The sequence below is a fragment of the Macrobrachium rosenbergii genome, chromosome 49 (assembly GCF_040412425.1).
Source record: "Macrobrachium rosenbergii isolate ZJJX-2024 chromosome 49, ASM4041242v1, whole genome shotgun sequence".
Lineage (NCBI taxonomy): Eukaryota > Metazoa > Arthropoda > Malacostraca > Decapoda > Palaemonidae > Macrobrachium > Macrobrachium rosenbergii.
In genome coordinates, this window is record NC_089789.1 from 15,432,077 (window position 1) to 15,442,414 (window position 10,338).

Here is a 10,338-nt window from a genome sequence, read left to right on the forward strand (position 1 = left end):
AAAGGTGAAATCTCAGTAGCTTATGGAGTTGCTTCGCACAGGGAATTTTATAAAAATAGGTGTTATTTTGATATGTAAATTTCACATCAAAATGTAATTTTCTCTGTAAGCTGTACTGGACGCCAAAATTATATGTAGATGTCGCTACTTATCCTACAAGGACATTACCGCACTACTTCCTGCTTCCTGATTCCTTGTTGTTTTTCTTATCATAAACTAAATGACGGTGTGCCCGTTTTCAACCTATTTTGCAAAGTAAATACCCGAAAGCAGGATAAACTCATGTTTAAGGTTTGTGTTGTTCAGTGTCACATTTTTAGAAAATCGGCCGTTAGTTTATTTAATTTCTGGTTGTTAGACGAATGTATGTTGGTATAGAACAATAATAAAACATATTTTAGGGCTTTGTTTCTCTACGTGAGCTTTTACTGTATTCCAGCAATTCAAGCTCGCCTGTTTCATTACTCTCGATGAAGCAGGATGACTTCTCAGATGTGTAGACATTAGAAGTAGTTCTGAATATGAGTATATTGCTTGAAAGTTTTGAAGTTCAAATTCCGCGTCTAATATGCAGGATGCCAAAGTCTTATTGATCTGGTTTGCAGTCTTGTAATTTTGATACTTTTCATAGTCACATAAATTTTTCGGTAGTTTTTTCAATAATTGTTTTAGCCATTTTCATTTTTGTAACTTCGGTGCGGTGTTTGAAGGAGAGGGTGAGGGAGGATTATAAAATTTGCAGAGTAAATAGATTCTGAAAGTCTCAACATTCGGGAGATAAGTTACGTCAGTGGACGCTAAGCAGTTTTCGGAGGCACTAATATTTTATAAAGAGTAGGCTCCTCGCTTCATAGGGTTTCCATTCCTGCTGGTTTTGCTTGCTGATAAACGTTCATGTAGAGGCCGAAGGTTGAATGTAAGCTTCATTTGTACTACATAGGCATTTCTTGTTGGGGCATCAATGTAGGTTTTAAAATTCTGTATCCATAAGGAGCAAGCCTGAGTAAGGCCCAAGTAAGTGGGTAATTTTATATCTAAAATGAGTTACAAGATGGCTTTGTTTTTTGGAATTTTGTTAGGTAGGTTACCCACAAGATGTCGGTTCATTCTTGGAGTTTTTGATCCAAGGTAATTAAACTTATATAAGTATTAGATATCCATCCACTTTTACTTTTGTATGGTGTGATTCTTAGCAAATGATTTTACTTGTTTGAAAGTCCTATTTTTGTAATACCCTTATTTTCGCATAACTTTTTCATCTTGATTACTTCATAAAGCATATTCAGACTAATTCATAGACAGCACATTTAAAGTTATGACAAGCATGAAGTGTTGAGTTAATAGCCAGACAAGTGATTATTAGTGGGGATAGTGGCCCACAAGAAGGGCGTCAGGAGGGCGGAACATTGACTCTCAAGAAGTACAATTGGTAGGAGAACTTTAGTTATTTTGTATCTAGTTCCACAGACTGAGGCTCTCTAGATCTTAACTGGTTGTGATTAAGTATGCTTATTCGGATCACGTCAAGATTAGCTAACCCACTCGTAACGAGGTTGGCTATTCTTTACAAGAAGATTATTGGGTTCGTTATTCTTTACATGGGAATAATCGGGTTCGCTGTTCTAGACAAACACTTCGGTACCAGACATTTGATTCCCCAGGGGCTAGTACTAAACAAGGCGAAATACATTTGACCCCCCCCCCCCGGGCTAGTACTAAACACGGCGAAACAGTGTAGGTCTGTTTCGCCGTGTTTTGTACTAGTACATGATCTGCTTATTCTTTTCTAGAACGGGTTTTCTTCCCTTTTGGTAGTTCATTACAGTCTTGGTGTTATACTGACCAAGGTAAAGATACTGACTACAAACGTCGATTAAACTTCCAGAGCCAATTTATCTCGTTTGTGGGAGGTAGGAAATCTGAAGCTTCCATTGATTGATAGGGCTATTTGATGGCTTTCTTGGTTGGTTTCATTCATTGTGGATTTAGCTATTAGAGATTCCGCTTCGTTTGATTTTAAGTAGCTTCAGTTAATGACTTTTCGACCCGGGTCTGCTGCTACTCCACACCCGTAAGTAGGTCTCTGCAGGCTGCGGATGTTTCGTCTGTCGCAACGTTGTGCGAATTGGCAACTTGTTGGCTGTGATTTATTGAGATTTCTTCGGTATTTCCAAAGTCAGTACCACGGTTTGGAAACTGCAGAAGCAAAGTGCGTATAAGAAATGAAAGACTCACTCGTGAAATAAAGCCGTAGACTGCTTCAAAGACTTGATTTGTTTGGTGATTTACGCTCTTACAGGTTTGAGACAGTATTTTTAGTTAAAAGGTCAAGCTGAATTGAGAAGATAGAAACGTTATAATGAGTCTTGGATTTTTTTTATTGCCTTTGTAATACTGGTGGTCTGTGAAAACATTTTTATAACAATAAGAAAATTAATAAACTTAAAGGAATAGTAATTAATTTTTGCTAATTAACTTTTTTTTTGGCAGATTGGTTCTGTCACTTGTTAGTAAGGTCATCAGTTTGGCTTTCATAGTAAACGGGTATGCCTTTCTTGAAAAGTAATTTATCATCAACTGCTTGATAAGCTAGATTGTTTCTGTTCGACCCAAACTCTTAATTATACTAAGTTTTACCTGGCATGTAAACGATATGGTTGCATAATTTAGTATTCCAGTTTTTTGATAATAAGTAGTATGTGAAGCTGTAAAGTTATTGTTGTATTCTTGGAAGAACGCATAACATACCTGCCATAGACTTCAATTTTCAAGGGTTGTTCCCTGTGACAGTTATTGGAATTGAAAAATTCATCAACAGCTGGTTGCATAATTTAGTATTCCAGTTTCTTGATAAGTAGTATATGATGCTGTAAAGTTATTGTTTTTTTCTTGGAAGAACGCATAACATACCTACCATAGACTTCAGTTTTCAAGTTTGTTCTCTATGGCAGTTATTGGAATTGGAAAATTCATCAACAGCTTAAAAGATGCTTTAGGAGGATTTAGAGGGAAAGCCATAGAAAATGCTGTTGGCTGAAAGGGTTAAATGAATTTGGGCTCTTTGACTTTTTAAGCTGTAATTTAAACCAAAACGTGATTAAAGTAAGACTGGTCGGTCTATTAGTATTGTCAAATTTTAATATAGTAAAACATGTTTTCTAATAGGTGTCTATGGAGCTGAATCTTTTCAGGAACAATGGGGATCCTATGTTTCTAGTTCAGACATACTAGATGATCGAGACTAATTTATAGTGATAATGATTTCAAGTACTTGGCAGTTTCAGAAAACTGACATCTGTTGAATTAACATGAATTTTTATCTAATGGTAAAATGTCATGTTCATGAATTCAGAAACTTCAGAAATAGTTTTTGTACTAGGCTCTGTTGTAGGTATTAAAATCTAATTTCACCGGTAGGAGAAAGTGTACAAAAGCCCTGAGTCATAGGAGCGGGGTTATGAGGCATTCAAGGTAGGCACCATGTAAAGTTGTATCTTCAGTAGCTCAAAAAAGTTCTATATTAGGTGGTAAAGACTGAAGGTCACCAGTTTTGAAGAATCAATATTCTATGTTTCACATAAATAACACAGCTTAAACCTTTACAAATTTAATACAGGAGGAAGAGTCAGAACCTGTAGACATCATTACCCACGAGTAATTTACTTTCTAATTTTACTTTCTATTATACTATTTACTGTGGGTTCGATTTAATCAGACCCTGAGTGTGAAAACTGGGGCTGTAATGCCTTAGTGCTAATCTTGTTACACATGAGTAAAATTTATTGCAAAAGGAGTGGAGATTTTACTGCTTAATCTATTTTACTTTAGATGCCAAAGATGTGAAATTCAAGTCCATATTCCAAAAGCTCTGTTATTTTCTTTGCTAGATTGAAGTGACCTTTCACATCATACACAATGCTTATTGAGGGGAAGTTGCCGCAGAAAGGACCACTGCATCAAGTATCCTATATTGTGCTGCTTACCATTTCGGACCCACTCTGGATGAAGATCATGGAACCGCAAGGCTAGACAGAATTGCATAGATTGATTTTCCTGGGGCAGGTAAGAAAAATAGATTCAGACTGGTAATTGTTAGAGAAATTATCTAAAGCCAGCATTTTAATGGATAAGCGTGAAATTAGAATTATTTTACTTATAAATATATCCTTGGTCAACTGAATATAAAAAAATTATTGAAAACGGGTAAAATCTACGTTTATGGTGTTTCCCATCACTTGTTCAGGGTTGAACTATAATTTAATGCTTGATTATTGTATTTCGAAATATTGTATGAAGTATTCTAGCCAGTAATAAATTAAATTGTTCTGCAGGACTTATCTTGATAGCCATTTGGTGTTGCAGATTTGGCAAACTGGTGAACTCCAATGGGTAAAGTATGACCTTCAAATAGAGGTAAAGTGCAGTTCCTGTTAGTATGTATACCCGGCATGCATGCGGGTAAGGACAAACGCGGTTGGTGTTTTATGTACATATAAAAATTATATAGGTGAGGACAAAACACTATAGTTTTAAAGGACTATTAGAAACGTTTTAGGGAACTGGCTAAATCTAATGCTTAAGAATAGCTTAAATAGGACATGTTTATAGCAGAAGGTAGTAAAAAATACTTAATGAATATTTAGGGGACACCTGTTGATACAAAGTTTCCCGCAGGAACTAGTAAATATTGAGTTTGAGTCTTTGGAAGACACCATTAAGTCTGTCATAATGGAGAGAGTTACTCTCAAATATATTTAACGGCACAGTCCTTAGGTGTGTTCATTTTCTTAACATCACAGTTGAGTCAGAGAATTGTCGAAACTGCTGTAACGTGATCTTTGTTTTTGGCAATATCGTAGTAATCCTTAACTCTGTTTCAGCATAGTTTTGCAAGGTCCTTGTATTCTAACTTACTGCAGGACTCAGTACTGAAAGTGGTTTATATATATATATATATATATATATATATATATATATATATATATATATATATATATATATATTTATATTTTATATATATATATATATATATATATATATATATATATTTATATTTTATATATATATATATATATATATATATATATATATATATATATATATATATATATGTATATATATATATATATATATATATATATATATATATATATATGTATATATATATATATATGTATATATATATATATATATATATATATATATATATATATTATATATATATATATATATATTATATATATATATATATATATATATATATATATATATATATTATATATATATATATATATATATATATATATATATATATATATATATATATATATGTATATATATATATATATATATATATATATATATATAATATATATATATATATATATATATATATGTGTATATATATATATATATATATATATATATATATATATATATATATATATATATATATATATATATATATATATATATATATATATATATATGTATATATATATATATATATATATATATATATATATATATATATATATGTGTATATATATATATATATATATATATATATATATATATATATATATATATGTATATGTATATATATATATATATATATGTATATGTATATATATATATATATATTGAATCTAGAAATGTGGAGGAGTAGTTTTCCACGACGCGAGGCCTTGGAAGTATCATGCAGTAGTATTGACCAAGCAGAATTACTGTGTATATTGTTCAGGAATAAACCAATACAAGGTGGGGTGAAGTTGAAATTAATGATTTGAGTAATAATACGATTTTATCTTGTTGGCATTTTATTCGGTAAGCATTTGTGATATGTAAATTGTATATTGTAGTACAAGCTGCTGTGCTCCTCATGTTTGAAGTAATGCATTCAAGTGAAAAATGGGAATACATAAGGAAAAGATAGATAAGAAATTTAAAGTTCACAAAAAAATTAACAGTAGAATTTGAAGATTACAGTTCTTTGCTAAATCACGAAACAATTATTTCATATGCAAACAAATAAATGGGATCTGTACAAGTAATGCCGCTGAGAAGCCATATTTTTTAAGGCTAATGAGAGTTTAAAGCTAAAGAAATCTGCTCCAGAACCCGGTAACTTCAGCGTCAGTATAGTCAACTGTCATTTTATTTAAAGAATGTCCGGTATCAACAATCTAATCACGCAAACAGACCACCCAATATTTTCATGGCAATAATGTATAACCTCTTATTATGGAACTTACGTTACGAGACAGGTTGTCCAGCAGTTAGTAGTTGTAATTTTTTTTAGTATACTTATATGTACACTGTTCATATAGAATTTTTCCATTGCATTCGGGTTCTCTATATGCTATATAAACATTTGGAAAATATGCAGCATAACAGAAAAAAATTCCGTGTAATTTATAATTTCAGAATTATCTTATGCGTGCTAGGAGAGGCATAACCATGGAGATGAAATGTCGTCCCCCCCTCCCCCCACCAATTGGTGAGGGTACTCAATTAGTACTTAAAAGCTTAGAAAGCAGAGTCTAAGTTTTCAATTTTGTTTTAAGTGTTGAAGTAATTTAATATCAGTATGCGAACTTGAACACGATGTAATGGCTGTGAGGAGCTACCTTGTTAGGCAAGAAGATATCTTTTTGAAGCTAAAATTTGAATTTTTTTCCAGGTGAAGCCTTGTCGGACGACTAGCTGATGGCTCTTCTGCCAATGCCATAATTTACTTCACGGATAAAAGCACCTCAAGTGAAATGAGTTATGTTATCAAGCCTTGGATTCAGTAATGAAAGCACGTTCGTAGTCGAGCATAAATGTTTACATTCTTTATATGTGAGGAGAATTTTGTTGTAAGACATTATGCTAGTGAATCTCAAGTATTCAGTTTAATTTTGAAACTTATTAGTTCCAACGCGATACAGGTAAATTTCCATCAGTTTAAGCGTAAATCAGTCTGGTAAAAGTTTGTCTCGATCTGTTTCATAAATTTTTTGGGGAAAAACTTTTCCATCAGCAAATGTCAGGATGTTAGCTCTTACCCGGCGATGTTTAAAGTGTACACTAACTCCATCTCAACCTAATGAGCTTGACCTCTTTGTGTAGGCTGTGATTCTTATTTTCACGAATTGGCAACCGGAAGACTTTTAACCTTTGACCTCCACTAACATTCGTTTACTTGAATTAGGTAAGAATAACCGGTGTTTTATAAAGCATCAATAGTGCATTCCCGACTTCATATTCATAGGAAGTCATTATGCAGCAAACAGGTATTGAAATACATTGTTTTACAGTGAAATTGGATTGTAAACTAGTATCTTGCACCATTTTTCTATGCATGATATACAAGAATGAAATAATTCATCTTGATAATGCAATAGTGATGATATAGAAGCAGCATAGTTTAGTTTTTCCTTTTTCCAGGAATTCCATAGCCGATTCAACCAATTATACAGTTATTCTCAGTGAACAAAAAGCCTTGTGGCTCTCTCTCTCTCTCTCTCTCTCTCTCTCTCTCTCTCTCTCTCTCTCTCTCTTTCGTTATTCCAAGCTGCCCGAGACCTTGTATGGCCACATAACACTACTTAATCTTAGAATTACGTGACCATTTTTCATAACTTTTCATTAGTTTTAGGTAGTTGCTGCATTTAACGCTTGTGCTACATTTAACGCTTGTGCCACAAATTTGAAGGTTCCTCCTCCTGACATCTCCGTTAGGATTTAAAATTTTTGGTGTAAAGCTTTCGTTAGGATTTGGCAAAATAACAGCTAGAGCATCTGTAATATTTTGTTGTATCTTTTTATCTCGGAATGACTCCAACTTTTTAGTAATTTCCTTTTTTTTTCCAAATAGATTATTGAATATTAAAGTGAGTTTGCAGACAGAACTTAACGGTTTTCGAAGACATTTTCTCTCGGTTTCATACCCTGCGCTAGATATTAGTGTAAGTTGAATTTAAGGACCGATGACTTTTTATAAGCAAAACTTAGTATATTTAAAAACCCCTCGCGTATACCCAAGTAATTGTAGATAATTCTGCTCTTGAGGGTATTAAGTATAAAATTCTGACTGTTGTTTCTGAGAAAAAATCTGATGAACTAGTGGCTAATTTTTGTTTTTTAAAGTTTTGGAGGTCTCTGGTGGCTGAATTTTAACATAGGCTGTAAGACAGGTCTTGGCTTGTGTGTACAAGATTCAGAAATTTACAGTCGAGTCGCCCAGCAGTTTTTGCACACTCTCTCTCTCTCTCTCTCTCTCTCTCTCTCTCTCTCTCTCTCTCTCTCTCTCTCTCTCTCTCTCTCTCTCTCTCTGAATAGAAGGAATTTCGTCGATAACCAAAATAGACATGCTAGGGAGGTAAGCTTCGTTCTTGAACTCATTAATAAAAGTGGAAGTAGGAGTTTTTTAAAAGTAGATTTCAGTACCAAACGTCTATATTGAGATGGATTTAGCTTGTTTTATTTTGGATCCTAGCATTTCCTATTTTAATAGTAACTTGTGATGACACGGAGCCCTTAGAATCTAGCCTTTCCAGTTTTAGTGCTCGAACCTCTCATCTACTTTTGTTTGCGAACTATTTTGCGTCCTAAACACCCTTAGGATCACGTTGGGTAATAAATAACTAGGCAATCATTCTCTCTCTCTCTCTCTCTCTCTCTCTCTCTCTCTCTCTCTCTCTCTCTCTCTCTCTCTCTCTCTCTGATAATCTTGACAACATGGTACTCCAGTTCATTTGAAAGTCCCTGTGCTTGCCTTTACACATTTTTTGTCCTGATAATATCTCGGTATTCTTTGTTTGCAGCTCTGTTTGTATGGAATTATTTCTGAAGTCTCTCTCTCTCTCTCTCTCTCTCTCTCTCTCTCTCTCTCTCTCTCTCTCTCTCATTGCCCTTTGCTTTTTACTTGGCAGCATTAAATATTTTTCTTACATTTTTACTCGCTCTGACATTGCCCTTGGTCTTTTATTTGGTACTTGCCTTCTTTTCTTAATAGCGCGCTCTCTCTCTCTCATTGCCATTTGCTCTGTACCTGGCAGTATTATATATTTTTCTTAAGTTTTACTCGCTCTAACATTGTCCTTTGTCTTTTATCTGGTACTTGCCTTCTTTTCTTAATAATCTCTCTCTCTCTCTCTCTCTCTCTCTCTCTCTCTCTCTCTCTCTCTCTCTCTCTCTCTCTCTCTCTCTCTCATTACCCTTTGCTCATTACCTGGCAGTATCATATTTTTCTTACATTTTTATTCTAACATTGTCCTTTGTCTTTTATCGGGTACTTGCTTTCTCTCTCTCTCTCTCTCTCTCTCTCTCTCTCTCTCTCTCTCTCTCTCTCTCTCTCTTCCATCTAAGGTTCTTATGCTCTCCATTACTTTGCTTTTACTTCCTCTCTGAGGGCTCGGTATCACGAATCGGGTAAATTTATTTTAAAGTCTTGTAGTCAATTGTTTAGTCAGAATGCTTACTAAAGCTTTTCTGTATATTTAGACATTTTCAGAACTCCATTCCCAACCCTGCATCCTACCCTCTCCCACAAAATGGAAATGTATAATTCTAACTACCCAGTCAAACGACGTGCGGCTGAGGTTCCTCCAGCCCCCTTCCCCCGGCCCCCATCTTTTCCTAGCGCAGTGGGTTTCTCCTTCGCAAATGAGGGCTGTGGGGTGTGTGCAGTATATCTAAAATTTTTCAATAAGGGCTGCTGTTCATCCTCAGTGTACATAGTTGTCTATTTACTGGTGTAAATTATAGCAGGAGCGTAAATGTTATGATTGCAAGCCTCATTTGATCTAGATGTAATTTATAGATATCTTCGATTGTACTTTTCTTAAATCCAGTTCTTTGGAGTCAGAGGTTTAACATTACTTGTAATACTGATTTGTTCTAGGATTTTTCCTATTTAAGTTATTTTTAAGAGGTTACGTTTAAACATTTTTAAAGACCATTTGCAATCTTCTATTGTGGAAGACTTGAAATATAAGCGCTGGTTATTTTGTATGGATATTGTTTACGCGAATATGGACTATGTACAATTCAGTGACAAATATCTTATTTTGTAAAGGCAGATTTGTCAAGACTTTTATGCAAATTGTGTAGTGTACTTAATGTAAAAGACTGAGATTAAAACAAAAAAATAAGGACTTTCTGGGGAATTTATGTAGTTTTATGAAAATTATATTAGGCAAGGTCAGTATAAAATTTTTACCAAATTTGATTTTATATAATAGGCCAACGGAGTCTGCAATTTTGTCCTTTCTATTGCACTGACAAGTCGGCCCCCTGGAAAGGGTTCAGCTGGGTTCATAAAATGTTACTGCTGTCCCTGATTTTGCACCG

General features: G+C 33.9%; 1 long non-coding RNA gene across 1 annotated transcript; it reads left to right on the forward strand.

The window, feature by feature from the left end:
• The first annotated feature begins 205 nt into the window (after positions 1-205).
• LOC136832123 (uncharacterized) lies at positions 206-7,548 on the forward strand. The gene is made up of 4 exons (XR_010851072.1): positions 206-291; positions 3,888-4,062; positions 4,332-4,413; positions 6,683-7,548. It is a non-coding gene; the product is annotated as an uncharacterized lncRNA (long non-coding RNA).
• Positions 7,549-10,338: the final 2,790 nt, after the last annotated feature.